The sequence below is a fragment of the Alosa sapidissima genome, chromosome 11, assembly GCF_018492685.1.
Source record: "Alosa sapidissima isolate fAloSap1 chromosome 11, fAloSap1.pri, whole genome shotgun sequence".
Taxonomy (NCBI): Eukaryota; Metazoa; Chordata; class Actinopteri; order Clupeiformes; family Clupeidae; genus Alosa; species Alosa sapidissima.
This window is the reverse complement of record NC_055967.1, coordinates 5955914-5981825: the sequence shown is the minus strand read 5'-3', so window position 1 is coordinate 5981825 and position 25912 is coordinate 5955914. Positions and strand designations below refer to the sequence as shown.

At 42.5% G+C, this 25912-nt stretch overlaps 1 long non-coding RNA gene across 1 annotated transcript; it reads left to right on the top strand.

The window, feature by feature from the left end:
- Positions 1–568: 568 nt before the first annotated feature.
- LOC121724347 lies at positions 569–25343 on the top strand. Its single transcript, XR_006035190.1, has 3 exons — positions 569–588; positions 7529–7534; positions 25218–25343. It is a non-coding gene; the product is annotated as an uncharacterized LOC121724347 (long non-coding RNA).
- Positions 25344–25912: the final 569 nt, after the last annotated feature.

Here is a 25912-nt window from a genome sequence, read left to right as displayed (position 1 = left end):
GTGGAAAGACACCTTCATAATTTTTAAGTAGCCATCCAGTTCTAACTATATCAAATTCCAGGATTTTGTACTGTGTTGTAAGTTAAAATCATTTGAATAAATGAATTCTTTTGTTATAATGGAAAGCTGAAAGGATTACAGAACAAAAGTACAGAACATTATTCCTCATACGAGAGCATTGCAAATCCCCTATGCAATGATCTTATTTTTAAAAGTTTTTGAGGGCCACTATCTGGTTCAAAGAGAGACTTTTCCTCAAGCATGGCCAAATAATTTGATACATTTACAAGATGAATCATGTCAACAAGAAACAGCAGAACTCTGTTTGAATCCTTCCACACATGGGCACCAGCCATTAAAATAATATGGGTATGAAAAAGAGTTTCGAGATCAAAATGCTTTGACACAAACACAACCCCAGGAAAGCTGGCAGAAGAGGTCTGTCTGATGGACGTTCTGGGAATCATCCAAACCAGCAAAGTACATGAGAGTCATTTAGCAATTGGATAGCCACTCATTCTCTTTCTCTGCTTCATGTACTAATGCCATTAGAATCACCATTTTTCAACACACACACACACACACACAGTTACACAACAGATGCTATCACCAGTCATTTTCACTGAGCCACTCACATTGTACATACAGTACATTTCAATTTAAATACGCTTTGCATGCAGATAGGAAATCCTGCATTATCTTGTCCGTGTAATGTGTAATATGGACAATTATCCCCTTAGTAGCCTCCTAAGCCATGTCAGGGGCCTGCAAGTGTAAACAGCCACAGGCTAGCCTGATGATGGAGCCATAAACAGATAACAACTTAATGGCAGACCAATTTGGAGGCAGCTGGGGGCTGGGCTGTAGAAGCAGCTGTTTCAACACACATACACTCACTCAAAAGCTAACCTGGAAACTGGTGACACATGCTGCAGATATATTTACTAAGACCAGCATTTCAACCAGCAAAAACTAAGACCAGCATTTCAACAGATGCTTTTGTCCCAAGGATATTTGTTACGGTTCGGTATGTGTCTTCTGCATTCTAAGCATTGGCACTCAACACAAGTGGCCATGTATGGTGTACAGTGATATAGCATGAGGTAGCATGATCTTGTATACATCTTTGTGATTCAGATGTAGATACATAGGAGAAGAAGCTTATTTGTTATTCTAGCCTCCCTTGCTTCACTACCGAATCAGGAAAATGGCCACAAATAGTTAAACATAAAATTTTCTGTTGAGTTTTTATGTAAGAACAAGAAAATTAAGTCAACAAGTTAAACTGCATCCGGCCCAATGGGCTCAATTAACAGTGCAAGAACATTACTTGGGATGTAAACCTCAATGTTGCTTCATTCAGTCATAAATTAACAGTAAATAAATCAAGGTCTCTGGACAGCAAAGCCCAATTTATACAGCTTAATAGCAATCTGGAAATAATAAAAACAAATCTACAGGTGTAATTACTCATCATGAGAAAGATTCATATATTGTGTGCAGTATATGCACTCTCTTTAGTTCATATTACAGTAAATACAATCTACAAAATACTGTTTCATTTATAAATATAACAAATACTGGTAACATCACATAAAACATTTAGTCAATTTAAACAGAAAATATTGCTAACATATAGTGTGTGAGGTTACTCATCTTGTTTGTCTTTATGTGTGCCCACACACACACACATGTACACATTAAGGGAAGGTTACTTTTAAAATGTATTCCACTACAGATTACAGAATACATGCCCTAAAATGTATTTTGTAATATTCCGCTAGATCACTCAAGTTGAGTAACGTATTTTGAATACTTAGGATACCTATGAAACACTGTTAGCGCCATTGTGTCAAAGAACGTACCACAGTCATGTTTTGTCTACACATAGGCTAAAACATGGCATACACCGGAAAATAAATTAACACCACAAGGAGAGTTAAATGCCTTTTTGCAGAACATGAGAAACGAGAACCTATACTGGGCTAAAAGATGTTGGCTGGATATACTGTAGGCCCTATTGACCTACAACCAAAACTAATTTTACATTCTACATTCTCTGAGAGGTTTTTCATTTAGGCTATCAATATAAACAGAGAGGGAAAGAGAAAGGAGCCACCTGAGAGATACATAGGCTACATGTACATATATATATATATAAGGGATAATGGACGATACATAGGCTACATGTACATATATATATATATAAGGGATAATGGACGATACATAGGCTACATGTACATATATATATATATAAGGGATAATGGACGATACATAGGCTACATGTACATATATATATATATAAGGGATAATGGACGATACATAGGCTACATGTACATATATATATATATAAGGGATAATGGACGATACATAGGCTACATGTACATATATATATATATAAGGGATAATGGACGATACATAGGCTACATGTACATATATATATATATAAGGGATAATGGACGATACATAGGCTACATGTACATATATATATATATATAAGGGATAATGGACGATACATAGGCTACATGTACATATATATATATATATAAGGGATAATGGACCACACGGTAGTCTGTGCACGGTAGTCTGTGCAAATTAATGCACGGTCGAGGTTGTAAAACGGTAAAACCTCATAAGTGCATTAATTTCTGTGAACAGACCACCGTGGAGTCCAATATCCCGCTTATTCCACTGTTGCCACTTGCGCTGTGTTCATTTCCTGTTACAATTTAAACGTTTTAAACGCTAAAACTGTCTTGTTTGTAGAACTACTTTCTTCCCACACATGTCAACAAATTTCTCAACTTGCAGGACTAACTGTCGTTACTAGTTCTAAATGGATGGTTGCTACGGCCAAAGGCCAGTCGTTAGTTCTATCTCTCCCGTTGTCAAGCGGGCGTATCCCAAGATTCTGATGAACTTTAGTTTTGAAACATCGCTATTTTACTTGATGCCTGCTGTCATCCATCTAGCTAAAAGCCACCTCCGTCATATGCTACAATGTTGCTATGTGCTGAACGTCTGCATTTTACAGCTCAGATGCAACGTGACGGTTCATTTAAACTTCACAACGAGTTTTAGTTTTACAAACTACTTTTTTACTTCATTGGTGTGCAAATAACATACGGTTAATGGTCATTCTAAATTACATAGGACAATGGAAATTCAACCAAGCAGTGGAATATATACAGTTACTCATTTTTTTTTGTATTTTAAATACGTAATCCTGTTACATGTATTCCGTTACTTCCCAACACTGCACACACACACACACACACACACACACACACACACACACACACAGGCAGGCACACACACATGGGCAGGCACATGCGCGCACACACCAGAAAGAGAAAGGTGATTTTTATTAGGTAGCCGTTAGGTGCTGATGACTCACGGGTCATCACTCTAAGCCCTGCCGAGGCCGTGCTGCCATGCTTGGAGGCCCCTCAGGGCTGAAGATGTGTTTATAGGCTGCTGAGACCTGGCCCCTGGACGCACTTACTGGAAATGACCAGCCTACTGCAATCACTGGACAACAAGCAGTCCATTGCACAGGGAGTGAAGGGCTGCAACGAGGGCCCCTTGGGTTTGAATCAGCACCTGCATGAGAGAGAGAGAGAGAGAGAGGGAGAGGACAAACCGCCTCTGGTGTCGGGAGTCCAAGCATGCCTAACCTCTCGATTCTGCCTGAGGAGGTCGAGGCTTTGGCATGTTCCATGTTCTACAAGCAGGTTCCTGTCAAATGCGATTCCTTTTACATCCGTGATCTCGAAGAATGAGGAAATTAATCCAAGCCGGGCTTTGAAATCGACAGGGTATTTTGTAGTCGTCATTTGCTTGGCAAATAAATGTCAACTTGGCTTCTACTGGTCTGGTCAACCTGTGATCAACGGACTGATCACTAAAACTCCCTTTGGGGTCTATCAGAGCAGTAGGAGCCACAGTGCCCTCTGCTGGCGGTAGGTGCAACAGTCCTGCGGTCGCCGGGAACATGTTGAAGGTCCTCATTAGAAAACCCTTGCTCACATTCCCCCGGCCACAAGCTTAGATACTGTAATTTTGCGGCTTGGACGGGACATGTCTCTCGCAGGAGTGCTCCACTCACGTCTATGATTTAGTGATTGTAGAACTACGCTCGCTCCGAAATGTTTTTCCAACCCAGAACACCTCCCCCTATACACCGTGAGAATATTAGTGTTTAATGTATTCCCTGAGATGGTAAGATTTATCATTCAGTTTATTAAATCATTTTTAATGACTGCCCATTGCTGAAGATAGAGATGCAGATAATGGACTTAGCACAAAGGAAAACATTTAGACACACGGCACACACTCAGCTATAATTAATGGCACTCTGAGTGGTGTGGAAAACTAACTGCAACAGTTCATAACATCAAGCCTCTACACATGCACTGGCTGAAGTGTTGCCTCTCTCTGCACAAGTGACTATTGTATTTTCCCAAGTTTTAACACATCTCTCTCTTTTTCTCCCCCTCTCTCTCTCTCTCTCTCTTTCTCTGACTACATACATACTTTCTCAAACACTATGAGTAACCTATAAGTACACACACACACACACACACACACACACACACTGACACACGCACACACATACACACACACACACACACACATGACCCTAGCACCTATTTCATTAATAGTGTGTCTGGAACAGCTCAACAAGAGGAAAGCTTACTCTCTGTTCAAATGGTGTTAAAAAAAAGTTCTTGTTTTCCGCTAATTATGGGATGTCTGTTTCCTTCATAATCCCTGTTTAATGGTTCTGCGCCATAGGTAAGAAAATAAATATTGTGCACTGTAAATGCCAGCTAATGAAAAGTTCAGAGTGGTCCTGTCGTAGCACCTACTTAACTGACACCAGTAAAGGCTCCACAATAAATGTGGCTAATTAAACACAATAAAGTGTGCAAATTGTGTGGCCTGTCTAAGTGGATTGAGTATGAATGAACAGATTTACTGCAACAGTATACCTTCCTGAGCACTCTCCTAAATCCTGGAAGAGAAAGGGGGAAAGAGGTGGCAGAGAAAGACAGACACAGAAAAGGAGAGATAGGCAGATAGAGAGAGAGAGAGAGAGCAAAAGGGGGAGGGAGAAATGGAAAAGTTATACTTCTCCCCCTATCAAACATTTCACTCCATGTGACAGGAAGCCCTTCATACAATAGCAACTTCATAACTCAGCAGAAAACAACCCCAGGCAAAATACCTGACTAGGTCTTATTCACAGCTCTGAAAGCAAGGCGTATGCTCCCCCTGCCCCCTCCTCCCTCCCCCTGTGTTCTCCAGAAGTAACATAACACATCACTGTATGGGCTGATTTTCGAGGGCACTAATAGGTCTTGGCAGCACACGTGTAAGGTATATTGAACGCAAATGAAGTAGTGATATGTCAGTAAACACCGGGGCGCATTATGAATGTGGCTATTTAATGATGAGTTTGCCAAGTGGCAGAGTGAGAGAGAGAGAGAGAGAGAGAGGTATTTCTCTTGTAGAATTTGTTTCACTTTACCTCACGCTATAAGTCAAGCTACAGCTCACACCCATGACCTGTGAAGGTGACTAATAGGAAGTGGCCTCAGTCTCGCAGGCACGGACTATTGCAAACAGCCACCGAAGCCACAGCTTCTCTCTCTCTCTCCCCCATGGGAGTTCAAATCAAACTGGCATTGTTCAAATGCTTTCAGAGAGAGAGAGCCAAAGGCAAACACTTTATATGGCACTGTTAACCCTGTGCTGTGCAAATGTTTGTTTTGGGGCTGAAGCGTCGCTTAACAGCCGCGCACAGCTGCCTCTCTACCTCACGCTGCCTTGATTTCCTGAGGCTAGGGAGATGCAAATGATGGGAGCCGCACCACTGCAGGCCAGAGACAGGTTTTTACTGGGGAGAGAAGAGCTGATGTAAACTGGGTGTAATCTTTAAAACATGGATGACTTGACCTGACTGCAGAGTGGCTGTGACATGGCGGACTACTTGACTCAGATGGCAGTCTGGCAGTCTGGTAGTCCGGCGTTCTGTAATGCAATTAACATGCAATCAATTAGGATTTCAGCTCTGGCATCATTCTGAAAAAGGCTCCACAACATTAATCATTGAAACTTGTTTACTGCTCTCAGCAATTAAAAATGGTCCCTCTCTGAAAACAGCTCCATTCATTGATAGGGCTGACAGGAGAGCGTGACAGGCATGCACACAAACAACCCTGAAGTCGAGCATCGGAGGCTCCGCTGGAGCACAATGGCAACACTAAATTATTGAGGAGGCCGAGTTCATCTGTCTTCAGACTGCTATGGGCCCGTGGTGCTATTTTCATCCACCCTCTCTGATTTCACTCCGCACACGCAGGCCAGGACACAGCAGCCTCCCTTCCACCGATACCGAGATGTCTGCCTGCAGAGCTCTGCTCTTGTTTCTTTTCTTTTTTTTTTTGTATCCCTCCTCTCCCAGTGTAGCGTAGCGTCACAGAACACCACTCACACTTGCCTCAGTGGCCTCAGGATGCAGCCTGCTTCAGAAAAAAAAATATATATCCATTCCCAGCCTGACAAGTTTAAACAAAGCAATTTCAGGGGCCAGCTGCACCTGCAGTATGGGACTGCAGCCCTCCCTCCCCTCCCTGTCCCGCCCATCACCTCTCCTCTCCTCTCCTCTCCTCTCCTCGCCACCAACCCAACCTCCTCCTCCTGCTCTGTCTAGCAGGAAGACAATCATTTGTCTCGTTACATGGTTGAAATGAACACAGCGTCTGTGAGCCAGAGGGACTAAAGACTCTGAGGGAATGGTCTGCAGGCATAGTGGTGAGAGAGAGAGAGAGAGAGAGAGAGAGAGAGAGGGAGAGAGAGAGAGAGAGGGGGAGAGAGAGAGAGGAAGGGAAAATGAGAGGCTAAGGTGGATAGATGTGGACAAGACAGACTCACTGATAGATTAACAGATTTAGACGTGTATATATATATACAGTATTTTCCGGACTATAAGTCATAGTTTGGCTGGTCCTGCGACTCAGGTGCAACATATATTTATATATATGTTTTTTCCTCTTCATGACACATTTGATTGGTGCGACTTATACTCCAGTGCGACTTATAGTCCGGAAAATATGATATATATATATATATATATATATATATATATATATATATATATATATATATATATATACTGTGAGATAGAGGAGAGAAAGACAGTGATATGGGAGAGACTCGTAAATAACTAGACAGACAGAAAGAGAAAGAGAGAGAATGAAAGAGACCGACACAGAGAGAGAAAGCAGGCACTCTGTCTCCAACACAACACTTCACCCATGCGAGTGAAAGTGTTGTGGGGTTTAAGTGAGCTTAATGTAGCACAAAGGCTCCGGGCTCAGGCCAGCCACTCCTGTGAGAGCGGCCATAATTAGCCTCGCTTGGCCAGATAAGCCCTCACTGGCACTGCCAGGCACAGCACACACTGCATTATTGGATTACTCTGCCCAACATCACAGTGTGGGAAATCCTATCACTGGACAAGCAGTCAGTAATTAGGCCTAAATGGGGTGGTGATGTGATAGTGAACGGTGCTATCTGCAGGGCATAAAGGACAAATGCAGAACCTTGTATGAATTGGTCAGGAGAATCAAGAAATGTTCCTCTGTGACATATTATACTATGAGACTCATGCAGTTCACACATACAGTACCTCACTCCCTCTATCTGCACATGCCGTTTCTCACGCCAGCTTTTCCACTTTGCTTCATCCAACGCATCTGTGATTTTTAAACGACTCTGACGAGATCTGTGCATTAACACAGATATGGTGGACAACATGCTGGCAGCTGGAGCTATGTTGTATGTAAAATAATGTTTTATTTTTATCAATCAATAACGACTCAACTAATTGACATTATCACCTGGAGAGAAGAAATACTCTTTTCTGATTGGCTGGTGGGGTGGCTATTAATTCTGAATAACAGGACACCTATGAAGTAGATCTGGTAAAACAAGTTTCATAACCGTTCCATATCAATGCTTATGAATGGTAACAACAACACCATAGTAGCCTAGGACCTAACACCACCATGTTACATTACCTTCTCTGAAGTAGTGGTAGACTATTTCCATTCACATAGAGAAATATGGCAATAAACTAACTTTTGGAAAGGTAGCATTAAGCCACTTGCAAAGAGAAAGGGGAGTGAAGAAACTAACCTTCATTAACAGAAATGAATGCCCCATATATTTTTTACTAGGCTTAAACATAGTTACCTTTTTCATAAACATGACCCAACATCGTTTTTGAAGAGAAGAGAGTGGAAGAGTGAGCCAGACACTGTAGCACACTGCTATCACATTTCTGTGTCCTGCTATCACAGGTCCTTAGATGCTCTACAAATACATACTGGTATTATCAGGGCTTTATTTTTCCGGGGGGTAGCAAGAGGTAGCTCTGCTCCTGGACCTCTGTATGTGAGCCTCTTAAGCTCTCCCACCTCTAGTGGGCAATACCAAAATACCATTTTTTGGTAGTATAATTGTTCTGTAAGCCCTATAAAACAGTGTGCAGGCCATATCTTGAAATAATGTATTGATGTAGCCTATTTAGATGTGTTGAACATGCACACATCTACAGTAATAACAAGTTTTACTCCAAACTGAACTCCAAGCTTACTTTGGCAGCCCTTACTTTTTCACAAAATGGTTAGACTTCATGTGGGCATCTGTTATTCACAGATGGCTTTAAAAGAAGGATCTTTAAAAAAAAAATAAAAAAAATATATAGGTTATAGATTTTTTAAGATATCTATTACTGTAACTATTACTGTGGTTCGTTACTGTTTCACTTCCTCTAATTGGACTCTCTATAACCAGCTATAGATCTTATCAATGCTAACTGTGTGGTTGTTTTTTAGCTTTTACAGGATGATGCTGCCAAAAGATATTGCCAAAATAAATCTGTTAGTCAGCTATAGATTTGATCTGTGCTAACTGTGTGGTTGTTCATGTTTGCAAGGCAACTACTGCTTGTGAGGATCCAGTTAGCTTGCTAGCTTTAGACAAAAAACACCATAATGTTTATCTAACTGAGATGAGAAGGGCCTTGGATTATCTGCTGGTTCTTCAAACTCAGTAGAACTAGCTTTATGCCAAAGCAGATGGATTAAAGTGGACCAAATATTTAGTTGGTGATTTGGGAAAGCAGTATCCATTTCCCCCCTTTTTCACAGTGCTTCTGTGCCAGTGGAGGCTAATCAAAAGAATGTGGGGCCAACTGAATGCCTACTCTACTCTTTTGACATTTATCTTAAACATTGATAAAACTATGGCATTGCAATGTAACTTGTGGTGACAGACCTCTCAAAACACAAACAGAGAACAATCATCTTCTTTTCATAGATTTATGCACAATGTTGATAAACTCTATTTCACCAGGGGTGGAAAACATTGGCTTGGTCAAGGGGTGGCCCACGGGCCAGTTTAAGGGGTCATTTTAAACATGATACGGTTCATCTTGAGAGTCAGTTATCCTTCATACATGCCAATTATACAGAGGGAACAGGCCTCGGCAGCATCAGGGTTAATCTCTTTTGTGTCCCCCCGTTGAAAAGATCCATTATTATGATTTTTTAAAAAGAGGATCGACTTTCGTTTCTCACTTCCTCCTCTGGGCCTGAGGGTGAGGTTGCTAGGCGATGGTGGCTATCTCTGAGGTGACGTGATCTCCCCAGAGCCTGGTTCTCACTCATCACGTCCACACAAAGACTCTCTCTCTCTCTCTCTCTCTCTCTCTCTCACACACACACACACACACACATACACACAGACACACACACATTTACACACAGAGGCACACAGATACACATACATACATGCACCCACACTCTCACACACATACACACGGAAAAAAAGCGAGAAAAAAAGGAGAGTGAGAAAAAAAAACTGCTGAGAGAGGTAGAGAGTGTTGAGAGAGCAGAGAGGAGAGAAAGAGATAAAGCTTGCGAGAGAAGGAGTGAGAGTGAGGAGACAGAGTGAGAGGGGGGCTCCACTATCCGGTTGCCTTTTCTCCCCTTGCGCCCTTATCTCGAGGAGCCTGTTCTCACTCACTCATTGCCATGCTGAGAGGGGCTTCCACACAACCCCGGGCCCTGCTGGGATGCTGATGTGACGGCCCCAGAGAGCTGTGCTCGGGGGCCGGGCCCGCCGAGCAGAAACAGATGGCGGCCATGACGGGCAGCAGGGGCCGGCAGGCCAGCAGGCCAAGAGAGCGAGGGGCGGCGAGCGCACAGTGTCTGCCCATTTCTTCTCTTCTCCTCTCTGCATGGTTGGAGCTGTGAAATGGGGAAGGGGCATCAGGGGGTAACTGGTAGGGTGAGGGGGGGCAGGGTGGTATTGAAATATACTACAATTAGATCATACGTGAGAGAAAGCGAGGGAAAGTTATCTCAAGGAGCTTCAAAACAACGCACATGTCTCCACGGGATTTGTTATTTCATCTTCTATCAAAGCAAGGAAGACAGCTCTGTAAATAACGGCCTCACTGTGTGTGTGTGTGTGTGTGTGTGTGTGTGTGTGTATATGTGTGTGTGTGTGTGTGTGTGTGTGTGTGTGTGTGTGTGTGTGCATGTTTGTGAGAGGGGTAAGGGTTGGCTGTGAGAGGCAGTGACTGATGAGTGTGTGATTGTAGGCCAGCTCTGGACAGACCAGGGGAGGAAAAGTGTATTTACTATTCAGATGTGTTTCTGGTGAGCAGCAGTGCTCTTGTGTGGGCCATTTGACCTTTGTTTCTCGTAGTGTACAAAGGGAGGGCGAAAGAAAAAGGCTCGATGTGAAGAGAGGCAGAAGCACATGGTTAGCAGAGTATTTCTCAGAAAAAGAATAATATGATTGTTTGTGATTAACAGAGATTCTCAGAAAAGAATAATATGATCATTTTGATCCAAGACCAACAAAAACAAAAGGGATGTATCACGTCAACACCTCTTCAGCCAAGGAGCCAGCTAAAGGATGACTGAAGGCTCGATGTCCAACAGAGCTTCTATTCAGCACAGCTGCTGACATGACAGACTAAATCATCCACAACTGATGAACACGGCTGTGTATGCGCACACACACACACACACACACAAACACACACACACACACACACACACACACACACACACACACACACACACACACACACACACACACACACAAGGTCTCTCCTGATGTGAATCTGCTAGGTCTGGATGCTGGATAAAAAGCTCATCACCGGGGTGTTTATCAGGGACTAGCATCAGGGGCCACTCGTTTAGAGGCTGAGAAGGGGGGGTGGACATGCCTCTGCCCCTCACCCACTCGAGCCACCTCTCCTTGACTCAGCTTTGTCCTCACGCTGAGAGACATGAGGCCAGATCCTCCATCCGTCCTCACCGTTGTCTCGTCTAATCCATCAATCACACTCTTGCCTGATAACCTCCCCTGCGTTCGGACACTCTTGTCTTCGCGGCTTTGTGGATTTGCGGGGACATACTTCGCTCATCTCTGTGTGATTATGTGAGATTTTGAGAGCTAAGCGTAATATATCCCAATGTAGTAATTCTCTGACAATGTCATATGTTGGCCCCCGTCAGAAGGTAGATTTATCATTTTATTATGATCGAAATTAAATGTTTCAAAGTCGTTGACTTGAAAGGATTACAAAACAAGGCAATAGAGTACTGAAATGAAAACGTCACTTTGTCCTGGCAACCAGATTTTCTGTTCTAAACAACCGAACCAGAGATGGCATTTTCCATTGCTTCTCTGTGTTCTTTCTTTTAAAACAAGAATAAATCAATTTCAAGATTTGAAAATCACTAGATCGAAACATGTGGAGGTGTTTATGTATTTTTCCGGGGTATTAAAAGGAAAAGTTTGCGCTAGTATGAAAGATAAAGTTTATAACGTAACAGTAAATTTGCCTAATCTGTTCTGATTACATAATGTTATTACTGTCAACCGGGGTGGCTTCGAACACTTTTTAAAAAATGTTTTATTTACAAACCTGAAAAAAAAATCGGCATGTAGGCTATGAGACTCTGACTGATGATTGCATTCAGGAAGCATTGCACCATGTCGACGATCTATTCTCAATAATTGCTCGGAGACACAAACTCCTTATCAATTTGCAAAAAAAAGTTCCTTTTCTATAAAACTTTGGTCTGGCATGTATTTCACGTTGTTAATTTGGTTTGTGTAGAACAGAAAATTGGTTGCTACGGAAACATGATGTCACACTTTAGTACTCTATTCCTGGAGGGTGTGAGAGCAATGTGACCACAACAGAATATTATTTATACAAGTAACAGTAGACTATCTGACAAACTGGGCAAAAACGGTAAGTTATCTCATTTGACTGTGATGTATGCATCAAACACAGAGACACCAAATCTGTGCGACAGATTTCACAAGCCACCCTCAAAGCCATCAAACAGGTCACAGCAATCGTGACAGCTCACACAGTGAACTCCAGTGACAATCCTGATTCATTTCCCACGATGGCCTCCTAGTGCGGAGTTTCTCAGATGTGACACACACACACACATACTCTATTTACCACACATACTTACTCACATGAGCACACACTCAGACAGTGCACACAACATACAGCTGTATATATGTGTATACACATAAACACAGATATATAAACACACATTTACAGAAAAAAAGAAAAAAAATGCATTCACTTAAAACCCACACACACATACAGTAGGTACACTGAAATACACTCACATATATACACAGCACACATAAATAGGCCAACACATGCATAGTGTTCACACTCCAATGATAAGACCTGGTGTTCTCTTTTGGAGGTGCAGAGCCTCTCAACTAAAACATTTGCTCCACAGCTGCATGGGAACATCTGGGATGGATGGCAGGAAACTCGGCGGCTGTCAGCGTGACGTGCGCTGAATGTTTTTTAAGCACTTCAGAAGGATGAGCACAAAATCGCCTTCCCCCTCCCCAAACACACACACACACACACACACACACACACACCCTTCTTCAGAATTTATAGAGTCCAGCAGCAAGTGGTTCTCATTACCCCTTGTCATCTTCCTAACAAATTGCAGCATTGGTCTCTCAGCTGGGGCAGGCAGTACTTATGGGGGAGTTATTATCTTATTTACCCCATGTCGTGCCCAGGTTTGAGTAAATTACCACTGGGTTTCCTGCCTAACTAGACGTAATTGGGGTGGCTTTTTAAACAATGCACTTTCCTACAGTGAAGGCTTAAGATGTTTCAAAACCCACCTATATGTCTCATCCTGTCTGGAGACTGATTCTGACAGTGAGGTTTGCTGTTGATACTCTTGTTATTCCTAAGAATTGATTAGGTGGTGTACCACCAGTTTTAAATGTGAATTCCTGATTTGCACTGAGCTTGATGAAAACTTGATGTTTTTTGACTGCATGGAGATCAACATGATTGGAATCTGAAATTTGTTTACACTTCGATACGCCATGATACGCTGCAGAACAGTGCAGATGTTTACTGTTTTAAAGGGTTGTCATTGTCTCAACACTGACTGTGAGGAGATGATGCAACTGAGAGGGACGATGGGACGTACATGTAATAAAACTCAGACGTTTGCACGCGGCATTCTCCGCCTGTCAGACAAACTCGGCGGAGCCCTCAGGGGTAAGCCGACGCGAGACAAAATGAAAATGAGAAACCCACACCTTTGCAGCACGCCATCAAGGCTTCAAAAGGCCCGTGCCGCATTAAAAGCTTTCATCTGGTTTTCCCTGGCAGTGGGGGTTACGTGAATTATCCAGCAGGAATTGTGGGAGAAAACTGTTGCAGACGAGAGAAATGAATAGGCTGCACCTGGTCTGATACAGCTGTTTTGCACATAGCATAGATCAGTCTAGCTGGGGTTTTTTCAAAGGAACAGAAAAAAAATATGGAATGGAAGAAAGAACTATTGGAAATAATATGCCAGAACAAGTCAAAAGAAGACTGGATTGAATTGACAGAAGACACAATACAGATAAATAAGCGTATTTTGTTTTGACATGACTCATAAGGTCACTGCCGCTGCTGTTGCTGTCTCAATGCTCTGTGGCCCTCCCCTCCATTTGCACATTCCTTTCACTCCACCTAGTCCGGGTAAACGAAACAAGGCCAACACAGTCCGCCTTGGTGTGGTGAATGAAACAGCAACATATCACAGATGTTCTTCTCAGTTTTAAATGGCACTGGAAAACCCTGTACCCTAAACAAGAAACTAAACTACATGTTGCTTATTTGGAAGTGTTCTGCCTCCATTCCCTCCATCTTATAGCCTCCACAGCCTGATCGTATTTAACATGCTGCCTGCAAATGTATCAGGGATGAGGTAAAGCAGGAAGCAATGCAGCTGTGGGCTCAGGACTGTGCTGCGTTGTACTGCACTACACCATCCACACCCTTCAGAACCCCCAAGGCACCTCAGGGGCCCAACCACACAACCAGACGACTGCTTTTCCACTGCGTGTCCATCCCAGCCATCTCCCTCCTGGTGGGGATACTAGTACACAGCTGCACCGCCATAATTGTGGCTGTCGTGATAGTGATGACAAAATTATTAAAAGTGCAAAAAACAATGAGCTCACTAAAACACTAATCTTCCTGTTTATGTATGCAAGAGCTGACAGATGCTGATAACTGCAGATGGCAAAAGGCTCTTGGGGAAAGTGCAGGTACAGTACTAATGCTTGGCAGACCATTATCCCCAATCCCTTGTTGTGATCTTCTGATGTCTGTCTGAGGTGATGCCAAAATTCACAATGTATTTGCTCTTACAAATGTATTGTTGGTGGTATTTACTTAAACATAATAACAAGTAGCATTCAATATTCTATTTACACTTATTTTAGTTACACCCATCCATTATTTATAATAAGAATACATTGTGTAAAAAGAGTGAAAACTGACAACTCTTTCCAGATAAGCAGACTTGGCCACAATTTGGTACAATTAAAATTATGTAATGACAAATAAAGCCCCCAATCCGTTTATCACTTTTTCCATTTCAATAAAGTGGAACAGATGTTCTCAGGTCACTACGGTTTGTTTATATTGGGTTTTGCAAGAGAGCTGTGGCCAGTCCGTGTTATAAATCAAACGCTTTTCCACAACCACAATGCTTGAAACAGCCTCCAGCTAAGATCTGCGAACAAGGTAAACCCGTTTAACAGTAAGCCCAAAGACAGAAAGAGAGCGAACGCTATACAGATAAAGACATCACACTGAGCTAAATCCCATTCCACCCCTCACAGCAACACTGCATGTGCCTTTTCTGCTCAATGTGAACTCCTCCGTGTCCCCTTATCAGAGCGTTTCAAGGACATGCCACACTTTGAAAAACACAAAAGCCTCAGTCAGACGTACACAGTGTTGAGTCGCATTCCTCTATGTGTGATAGTGGAGGATGATGAGATATTGTGTGCTGTGTATAATAACCCTGTCTATCAATGATAGAAATGAAAACGGTTTCCCCTATCCTCAATCATTTCTACATCTATTCATGTGCGAAGACACAGATGGAACTAAGGAACAGGGATGTATTATGTTCTGTTCTCTCTCTGGTGGCAGCAATGGCTACCATGTCAGGTTCAGTAACCACACAAGCCCCATAGCCCAACCTGAAGTTCATGCCTGTGTTCAACTCCAAAAAGGGTCTCACATTCTATAGTACACAAGAGCTTGATCTGACCATTTTAGAAAACACCACTGCCTGTCCTGTGGCATTCAGGCTTGTCTGGAAGTGGATCTGGAGACTAAGTGGACATGCAGGTCCATTTGCACTGATTAGCCAGCCCAGTGCAGCACCGACCTCCCAGATCTGCTCCACTGGACTGTGCCTGGACTGGGCAGACACAGTCGCAAGTGCCAGTCTGCCGATAAGAGGGAACCAGTCTCCCAGGGAACAGTGTGTGTAATACAATCCTCACAACCCACCCCCCCCCCCCCCCCCACACACACACACACACACACACTCACACACACCACCACCACCACCTTCCTTCCAGCATGTCTGTCTCGCTAGACTGCCCCCACCCTGTGCCAGCCCTGATGCCAGTCGCCATGCCAGGCTGTTGCTCGGTGTTGTGGGCATGTAATCATATTAGCGACTGGCATCGATGTGTGTTGCCAGGGGGATGCATGGAGGCCTTACTGTGCTGCTGCACATGGGGTTCAGGGTGTTTCTACAGCCAATGTCATTGAGTGAATATGATCTGACAGCTGAAATATTGAAATGTGTCAAACATGGAAAATTATGTTGAAGTGTCATAGATTTATACATGCATAAGCATGTGTGTGTGTGTGTGTGTGTGTGTCTCTCTCTCTCTCTATCTGTGTGTGTGTGAAGAGAAACAGAGAAAATAAGAATAAGAGAGAGAAAGAAAAACTGGAACTTCATGTACCTCTGCACCTCCATACACTCCAGTCTCTCTTTCTCCCTCTCTCTGTCTGTAACTTTTGTGTGTGTGTGTGTGTGTGTGTGTGTGTATTATGTGGCCAAATGATATGAAACAAACTCGGCTCATAGCAAGGTATAAAATGTCAAAACAGAGCCCCAGTGCCTTTCTCAGCAGCATGTTTTGCTGGCCGTGCGGCCCACGGCTCAACACCAGGCCTAGTTTCCACCACGCAAGGCCTCCCAGTGGAATGCAAAACAGGTGCTGCGCCACTGGCTCCCCCCGCAGTGGAGGAGGAAGAAAAACAGCCACCCACGCCGGGCTCGAGACATGACTGACAGCACATCACATTCTCCAACCAGCTGTGTCTTCTGCTGATCTTTAAGGAAAATCCCTGCAAGACAGAGAGAAAGTCAGGGATAGAGAAGGAGTGAGAGAGAGAGAGAGAGAGAACAAAATAGGGAACAAATGGTAACAAGAGTCATGGAGGGAGGGAGAAAGAGAGAGAGAGAGAGAAAACCATACCAGAGAGAAAACCAGACCGGAGAGAATAGAAAATCCTTAACTCCAGTGAAATGATGTATAGGGAGACTCCACATGTTTGTGAATCACTGACAAGCCCAGATGAGACTTCCCTCTACTGACACCTCCTTCATTAACAATCGAGTTTCTCCAAGAGAACTTTTACTGGACGTATGGGAACACACAGGCTCTTGGACGCTCTTAGGCACTATTGAAGTGATGATGGCCTCAGATAGGACCGCATATGTGCAACTGAAATTGAAACAATACGCCGCAGTCTCCCCTCCAGACGGCCCCATGTGTGTTGCAGGGGCTGCTCTGACTCCTGGCAGGACATTATACATGCATAATCTGGCAGCCGATTCAAAGCCTCGAGTTTCTATTCGGATCCACACCAAAGCCCAGGGAGATTAAAATAATTTGCCTGGTGTAAAACCACCCAATGCATAGTCATGCGTCTCATGATACGGCCTACAGTGCACTCGTTTGCTTGCTCTGTCTGCTCCCTGCGTCCCCCCGTTGTGGTCGGTTCTACATGCAGTAATTATCTCAGCAGTTGATGTGCAGTCATTGTTTTTGCTCGAAAATGAAATGGGCCGAATAAAATAGAAAACCCACAAGCGCGTGTCGTGCAAGACCTTGCAGTAGGCTAGAAGATGCCTCTTGAGAAGATGCAATGTTTTTGTTCACAGCGTAACCACACTCCCAGACATCCTTCTTGAGAACATATATATTTCCTGGGCTTTATGCAACAGACAGTATCCTGCCCGTGCTTATAACTCAACCCATCCAACACGAACAAACTCAATTAGGCCCAGACTCAATCAGGGCTATTATAATTAGAAAGTGGAGACTCGTATCTCACCTGTAGATCTCTTTTGACCAAACACAGCCCAGCCTTGGTACACATGGAATTAGGATGATGAGAAATAATGACTGTAAGTGTTCACTAATTTACCCACCCCCACCCCCTCAAGGTGACATGGTGCTGTATGAGTCATCTGACTATTTATATTCTGCTCACGTAGCATACCCTGGGCCAGGAATTCCTTTTGTTCTTCGCAAATTACACAAGATCCTCCCATCTGGTCATCAGCCTATTGCTGAACACAAGGACCTCGAGCGGCTTTAGAGCAGACGGCATTCCCTTATCTTGCTAAAACTAAAGACTATAGGAAAATTCATGTAAAATCCTTTCTTGTATTGAAAGTAATAATAATAATAATAATAATAAGCTTTATTTGTATAGCACCTTTCATACACAGAAATTGATAATGAATGAATAATGAAGTGACATCCTTGCTAAAAAATACACCTGCTTAGATGTGGACATGTACGTTCCCAAGAAGTCCTGAAAATGTTGGAATGATAATAGCAGTGAAACATTAGATAATTTATACTTAATGAATTTAGTGGATGAGATCTAGAGCTTTTGCATCATGTGACCACATCAGGCTTGGGGCTTACAGTGGGTCACGTCATACGGAGGCTACCATGGAGGGGTCACTATTTTGAGTTGTTTGTGAACTTTTCCACGCTCCCTGAAATAACATGAAGCAAGCATCGAGGAATCCGCTCGGAAAACACAGCTGCTAATTTGGAACCAAAACAATTGGATGTCATACAGCGCCCACGCAGTATCCACAAAAAAGACCCATAAAAGGCTTGTGTTCTATCGCTGTTTCTGTGTGTGTGTGTGTGTGTGTGTGTGTTTGATAGACCAACTACTTTTTACACATCAGTAAGGGTATACAGACACATGCATAGAAATAGTTGTTGTCATTTAGACACAATCAGTATCATTCATACTTCATTTCCATTGCACCTGTAATCATAATAACAATAATAATAACATATTTTGCAAAGCTCAAGATCATTCTACATCACTCAACAGGTCAGTCTGGACATGAGCTAACACAACTGACACACCCAAGACCGTACATAGCTCTCCATACAAACATCAGTTGCTAAAACAGCAACAGAAGAACAGCACATGTTGGGGGAAACCAAAACATCTATCATACACACTGTGAATAGCCACACAGAAATAGCCACATTACAAGGCAATTCATCTGACCACAGGGAGCAAGTCAACACTATGGCAGCAGGGGTGACGAGTACAAAGTTAATGTCCAGTGCCCCCTTGTCCTTGTGCCACGCCAATGATAAACTGCTTCTCTGTGGGTGCAGCCCCGGCTCACCGTGCAAGCCAACGGCACACACCGACCTGCCGCTGCACAACAATGCTCATATTCAGGGCCCCGCAGACAGCAAATTGCTTCTCTCACTCCTCAACCACGCCCTGTGCTCAATGCCACCTGCAAAACTAACCCTGCTGGAAATTTCACTACAAATTACCCAGTGTCTACTGGATCCCCTTGGGAGCAGGGGAAATCAAAACTCCCAGGTTCCCCTGCACCCTCCCCTGCAAATGCCCTCCACACCTAGTGTACACAAACAGGCAATGATACTCACTAATATATATTTACACTGCATTAGTATGGCAGACACAGACACAGCAGTACCTTTATACTACACACACACACACACACACACACACACACACACAATACACACACACACAATACCCATAGTAAAGTTTGCATAGCAAGAATGTGCATCAATAACAACATAAATCTTGCCAAGCACCATCATACTAAACAAGAGATATTTACAGAGGTTTCATGGGGACTGGTGCGAAAAAGTATGAAACTGGCTGAATTGTTATATTTAGGTCATCTACTGCTTCAATCGTAAACAAACCAGACACAATCCACCTTCCCACAGTTAATCTAACCCCCCTGCAAGAAGAGTAAAACTACTGACACAAGGCTTCAGTTTCAGGGGCAAATCAAAGCAAGATGCATACCGAAGCAATGAATAATGCTGCAACAACATGGTATTCTTCACCATAGCAACCAAGGAGCAAGACTGCCCCCTTGTGGAAGCTCGCCTCACTCGAGGGCAGATTGGCAGGAATGCGAGTGAGTCAGGGGCGAATCTGCCAGAGAGAGATGAGTGATGAAAGCTCCTTGGAAAAAGGATTAGGGGGTGTTTACGTGGCCAAGTGGCCCACTGCCAATTGCACAAGTGTGCAAACTCGCTTAAAGCCACAGTGCCTGGAGTTCGGCTCAAGTCCCGTCTCTCTGTTTACTCTTGTCAACCGTGCAGATGGGGGTCTGCTTTGTTCGGGACGACCACAAATACGACAACCCCCCGCCTCTCAGCTTCTCCCGAGCTCAGCTCCCTAAAAAGCAAAGAGGAGCAGATTGATCATGCTTGCCGAGTGATATTTGTGTGGCCATAAGTCAAATGAAGATAATCCTGCTGAAACTCCCCAAATTTTTATTGAATCATTTGGTGCAATGAAGAGCCATGATATGACAAATACGGCAAATATATATAGACAGTGCCAGTGGGTATTAAAATGGACAACAACAAAACAAAACAAAAATTGGTTCACTGGGGCAATGATATTTATTTGAGCACAGGTAAAAAAATGTCCTCACTATGAAAGATAATGAGGGGTCAATAAAACATACAATTTCCACAATTTCACCTTGATGATAACAGAAAAAGAGACAATGTCAAGATTATAAAGGAGAGTATATGTATTTGTGTGTAAAAATAATGTATACATTAGTGCATATGTATATTCTATGTATGTGTGGGTATATATGTATTGCATCTGTGTTACAGTAATGTGTGTATATGCAATTGGGATGGTGGTCTGTTTCCTGGGCCTGGACGGCAGGAGTGAGTCTGTCTGGGATATGGCGCGGTGCCAGGGTTTTGAGGCCTGGAGTAGGATCAGAGCGAAGTGTGGTTTTGTGTGCTCCACTTGAGGGATGGAGCTCACGGGTCCAGAGATCACAGAAAACCTGAGGAGCCCGCACAGCTGCAGCTCAGCTCTCCCTATCCCCTCGATGTGTGGAGGTAGCTTACAAATATACACACCTACACACACACACACACACACAATAAGAACACAAACACACACACACACACACACACACACACAATAAGAACACAAACACACACACACAAAACAAATACACACACACTGGATGTGGTCTATATCCATGTATACAAATGACTTTGTGCATCACACACAAACGATGAAGCTGTTTAGCACAGGAAGAACACATGTTTTTGCCCAATCCATGTCTTATGAATTAGATAACTCTTTAACCTTTGAAACAAACACCACCTCTTCCGTAACATTTAGAACTGTGCATGCATGTAAAGATGATTGAATATTTGAAAAATGGCCAAGATAATCAAAACCCTTGCTGTTTCTTATAAGCATGGTCTACAGTTACATTTAGCCTGTTTTTTAATCAGAACATTCTTTTTTGACTCTTAGAGGAAGACCACAGAACACAGATGAAGTTCTGGAGGGCAGGAAAATACAAACAATTGATACAAATGTTTCAGAATCAGGTTATCAGTGAAAATGTATGGACATGTATTGCTTACAGTAATGCGATATGATGCTGATGTTTAATTTCCATAAGGTTTCATTGAGTCAATCAGATGTAACTACAACCAGATACAAGCAGATGGCCTAAGACGGCCTACAAAATTCAGTGAAGGTGAATCTGAAAACTGACAGCATCTAATGGGGGAGACAGTTTTGAAAGGGGAAGCACAGCAACCGATGAAGAATGCCAGGGTCGTGGTGAGGTCAAAGTATTGAACCAAAGCCAATTTATTTTAGACCTTGGGAAACAATCTGGATTGCTGATGATTCTGGCAAGAAGGACCACAGCCTTCTGTTTGCAACTACAGCGCCCTCCACTGGCTAAAAGCATAGTGAGCAAGTTTCAGTCTTATACAAAGGTGTATCCGGACCAATATTTCACACTGGTGATTTTGAATTTCTCACAGGGACCTGATGAGGACCATGATTAAGCCCAATCTTAAAGGGGCTACAGGTTGTCTCAGTTGTTAAAAAAGTTTTGTTTAACCATTGATCATATTTAGACCTTACGAATCCTAATTAATCTGTGCATTATATGGTTGATGCAAGATACCAGTATTGTGGTATACAGATGAAAGTCCAATATCATACTGTGAACATTTGCTTAATGTATGGTATGGACAAGATGCAACTGAATGGGCATAATGTGGCTGTCAAAAGAGGAAACATATCATGTTCGAGAACATCATACTGAACCAGTCCACCATCCTAAACCATCTCCAACCACTATAAACTGCACTATTGAAATAATTTTGTTTTAAAGTTGGTAACCTCTGACTTAAAAACAGATATCTATAGGCCTAATGGATAAACACAATATAGCCTCCCATAAAAACATGATTATTATACTGCACAAATATTGTAACCTCCCTACTACTACCGTACTCCCCCTTTTTTAGGGAAACATTCAGGCAAATATGGTATTGTAGACCTGCACAAACATAACCACAAATCCTTGCAGAGCTGCTTGAAACTTGAATTTCCCCTGGGGATCAATAAAGTATCTATCTATCTATCTGAAACATACAAAACAATCCTGAACATCTATCTAAAATTAAGCTTAAACAAAAACACCCTTGAAGCCAGTCCACTATGTTGGAAAACTAAAACAAATAATTTCAAAATTAAAAATTCTGGAGTCTAACCAAAGCTTATTCAATTACTATGCAAAACTTATGTGCGAATTTCATACCAAAGTATCCTGAGTACAAACGTCGGTGGATCAGCTCATTAGCTACCCGGGCAGAGAAACTGCTACTGTCCCCTGTACTGAACCTAGTTTGGCCTAATGTTAGTAGCCTCATAAGTTAACATAATGTATGTCCATAACTATGGAACTATGAGACCGAAAGATGACCGGCATGAATGATGCCATCCTACTACCCATCACGAGACCATTATATCAACAAAGTCATGTGACTGACCTGGAAGCTGTCCTGCAGCAATATTTGGGAACATGCCTCTTCCTCTTGCCTGGAACACCTCAGCTCGTTCCAAGCGACAAGAGATGTTGACGGCCATTGTTCGGCCTCATAGATCCATTAGTTATGGTCATCTATTTCATTCTATTTCGACCTCATTCTGACCGTCACCACAGTCTTACAGATGAGTAACATCAACAGTTGTCATGAGGGACAGAAGATTACTTGTCATCACCAGTCTGGTCGGCAACCGACATGAGAACAGTGGAACCGATTGTGCCGTTAGTTACATTGACGATATAAAATTTGGCAAAGGTACGTGGAGTGCTCCAAGAGCAACCCCTTTCAAAGCTGCCCATGAAGTGGCCATACTACTTGTGGAATGAGCCACCAGTCTGTCAGGAATTGGGAAACCATGCCCGGAGTAGGCCTGAGAAACCGTCTCAACCAGCCAGTGATACAGATGCTGTTTAGATACTGGGGGACCCAGTTTATCCCCATAGCACACAAACAGTTGTGTGTGAGCTTGTCTCAGTGGCTGTGTGTGATCAACATAAGTTTTCAATGTCCTAACTGGGCAGAGTACATGAAGAGCCACTCCTGCCAAGCTGGCTCAGGGCAAAATGCCTCCAGTTCAATGGCATGGTTAGCCGACTGGGGGTTCACCACCTTAGGGAGGAAGAATGCGTTCGGCCAAAGTGACACCCCTGTATCCTCAGGTTCCCTCCTCAAGCACTCAGCACTCACAGAGAGTGCATGTAGTTCACTCACCCTCATAGCAGAGCACAGTTCTCTAGAGCAGAGTTCTCTACATCTGCCTGGACGCAGACGAGTAGCACCTTTCAGAAACATGACAGCTGGCCTGATGGGTCAAGCCAAATTTGACCCTTTATCTGAGAGTAGGTATGCTCTGTGCAGCAGGGGCCAGGGTTGACCAGGGCCAAGCGAAGAAGGGCTGGAAACCAATCCCTGGCCATCACAATGCTACCAACACAGTACTTTAGTATGCACCAGCACTTTATTGTGCACCACACTTTAAATGTGCACTAGCACTGTAGTTTTGAGTGTTAGGTAGGGCAAAGTGCACAGCTCAGATCCTTTTGCACTCTGGTCCCTATCTGGTTACCTGTTATGTATTTTCTTTCTATGTTTGATGTTTTACTGTCTCTATGCACTGTTGTCTTTGTATGTTCCATGTTTGTCTGTGCAGCAGTACCCTGTCTCTAAACCACATTTCTCCCAAGGGAGATGAATAAATTAACTTGACTTGACTTAAACAGAACTCTGTACTCCTGAGAGACTCTGTTTGGCACATAGGGGATCAAGGGTAGAGGAGGAAAGGTGTATGACTAGGAAAACCACCTCTTGTTATTGTTCCTGGCTTCAGTAACATCCAAACTGTTTAAAGGGTAATCAGCACTCATGGTTTTACTGATAAATTAAAATGTAAAGTGCTCAAAATATGTAACCATTATGAAAGTACATGTGTCAAGTTAGAAAAATATTTTATTTAACAATATTAATAACAAAACAATGTTAAGACAGGAGAATAAAAACTAAAACAAAGAACAAACAAATGCAATTCATTAGTGCAAATAAAAACTCTATACAAGGCATCAGGAGTCTAGTCCGGAGGGGTCCTTGAGCTAGAGAGGTTGGTCGGTACCATCTGAGGGAAATAAGTCTCATAAGCCGTTTACATGGTAATAAGTCTCATAAGCCGTTTAAATAAGTCTCATAAGCCACGTTTACATGGAGTTTTTTTGTCATTCCGATTAAAAAAAATTGTGCCATCTGTGTACATGAGGTACATTCAATTTCGATCAGGTGCTCTCAAGCGCTGTAGAATCTTTGATCGGAATAGCCATTGTTACCAACTTTTCCTTAACTGCACACAGTGGTAAACAAACAGGTTTAAACACCAAATTATCTATATTCAGTCAGTCATTTTCAGTCAGCTGTGTCCTGAATTTGTTTTAAAAAATGCACATAACAATTCAGAAGGGTTTATCTTTACCCTACAGTCAATATAATAAATGCAACCTTTTTCATTGTCCGTTTAGTTCCCGTGAACATTTTAAACCCTGCACGAAGAGTCAGTTAAAATGGTATTTAAGCCTATATTTTGGCACCCGGGCGGTTCAGCATGAAGGTAAGTCAATATTTTGAACATAATATTTAATAATTATAACAAATGGAGCATATTTTGGATGATTATCCAAATCATTCAAGATCATTGAATAAGTGGAATGTAACCAATATTTTTCTTTTTCTTTGTGTCTTCATAACACAGGATACGCTGGCAGAGGGAAAAGAGAGGAGTTATTTAAGATCATCAGTGAGGACCCTCACCCAGATATCTGTAGCGCAGTGGTTCTCAAACTGTGGTACGGGTACCACTGGTGGTACGCGGACTCCTTCTAGTGGTACTCCAGGAGTCTCCAAGATTTTTTGTTATAAAGATGACATAATCACTTCAAATTATATCAATATATATATATATATATAGTAGGCCTATTGTCTCCTATTGGCTAATATAAAAACGAATATAGGCCTACTTTTTTTAAAGTATATATATATAATTCAATATATATATATAATTCAATATATATATATAATTCAAAATCCTTTACCACACAATCACTTAAGTTAAATTTAAAAAAAGTAGGCCTATATTCGTTTTTATATTAGCCAATAGGAGACAATAGGCCTACTTTAGTTTAGTTTAGTTTATTTGACAAACCATTAAAATACATGTTGGTACAAATCATGCATTAAAACAGTGTCAAGGATAGCACAAAAAGTCATAGACTTATTTCCATTGTGGTCCTTGATCTTAAAGTACATACAGTATACAACACTTATAACACATAACACAACACAACACTTAAAACACATACCCAATCTCATAAAACTACATGACACATTACTCAAACTCAACAAACCCTCCCACCCCTACCTACCCACCCACCTGCCTACCTATTCTTGGATTTTAGCTAAAAGCCATTTCCTAACATTCTTTTTAAAACTGTATGGGCTTGTGTTCTGTTTGATAAATAAA